Raw genomic sequence first — 1,372 nt, 5'->3', positions numbered from 1 at the left:
TCCGATCCTCCAAACATACCTTTATCTTTGTTTCAGAGTTCCAACACCGTCCTGTGAGCCCTCTTGACCTGGTATTCCGTGTTGTTCTTGATGGTCGGTTTATAGTCTTCACCAATAAGGAATTACTTACAGGAAAAAGCTATCAAACCAGTAAGACTGCATTTATGCATCCATCATTTTCAGGATAGCTGGTAGCTTGGGCATATTTCCCCCAGATACTCTTGCTTCCTTGTGTAACCAGGCCCAACTCACTCACATTTACTTTAATGACAGTCCCTTTGGTGATTACACCCAAATTTGTATAGAGTGGGGATGAGGGATTCTTCTTCATGCCAACTATTGGTATGTAAGTCCATTGGGCTGATGAATCTATCATATTTAGATTGTTTTCATGTAAAGCCATCTCCAACTAAGCAGACTTTACTAACCATCCTTTTCTATACTTTCTTTTTTTCTCTTTCCTGTTTGAATAACTTTTAATACTTCTGTTTCTCCCTGGGCATGGACTTTGGACAGAGGGCCTTCCCCATTTCCCCACCCTGGCTTTCTCTTTTGGTTTTTGTTTAATCATATTGTAAAGTACTTTAGCTTGGGACTGCCCCTCTCTGTCCAGCAGATCTCATCATTCTTTTGTTTGGTGTTTCTCTCTTTGTGCATCTTAATAGTCTTTTTCATTTGTATTTCCTCAGGTTGGCAGTTTATGGTCAAGTTTAGCCTTCAGACCAAACATCTTTTTGGCTTTCTTTGAACGTTCATGGGCCTTTTGACTTTCCTTCATTCTGTTTTTTTTTCTTATGGTAATCCAAACAATGTCATAGTGTTTATGGTGTAACTCAGTATATTTGTTTTGTGGCATGGTGACAGCATCAAAGCCACAGGTAACAACCTCAGGGGCGCAAAGAACCCCTCAGTTTTCAGGTCCCTGAGACCCACCAGCCGGATGCAGTCAGCCCATGACAGGAAGAGATCTAAAAACCTATTCTTAAAATCATTAAGTAATGCCTTCTATAAACTCCCCTTTGGTTTAGAAAGTAAGTAGACCTTATCCCCTTTTTCAGATGATAACAAAAGCTTAAAATTAACTGTCTCCATCCTTACATCTCACTCTGGGTTCTGGTGTGGTGCTGTGGGATAAAGCACTGGACTGCACAGTTGGTTTGAACCACAAAGTCGGGAAACCCTACACAGAATTGCTATGACTCAGAACTGAATTGACAGCACCTTACAAAAATGGCAATTCCTTGCTCTGGGTCCCCAAGTAGATATCTTTGGGTTTCTAATTTTTTCATGTGGGAACCACCAGCTAAGGAGCTCTGGTAGCGTAGTGGTTACGAATTGGGCTGTGAACCTTAAGGTCAGCGGTTCGAAACTA

The 1,372-nt window shown here is 41.3% G+C and overlaps 1 pseudogene; it reads right to left on the bottom strand.

Annotated features, from left to right (window-relative positions):
* Positions 1-142: 142 nt before the first annotated feature.
* On the bottom strand, positions 143-856 carry LOC102830080 (annotated as a pseudogene).
* Positions 857-1,372: the final 516 nt, after the last annotated feature.

Source organism: Chrysochloris asiatica, unplaced genomic scaffold (genome assembly GCF_000296735.1).
Source record: "Chrysochloris asiatica unplaced genomic scaffold, ChrAsi1.0 scaffold00436, whole genome shotgun sequence".
Taxonomy (NCBI): domain Eukaryota; kingdom Metazoa; phylum Chordata; class Mammalia; order Afrosoricida; family Chrysochloridae; genus Chrysochloris; species Chrysochloris asiatica.
The sequence above is the reverse complement of the archived record's forward strand: the minus strand, read 5'-3'. Positions and strand labels throughout refer to the sequence as shown.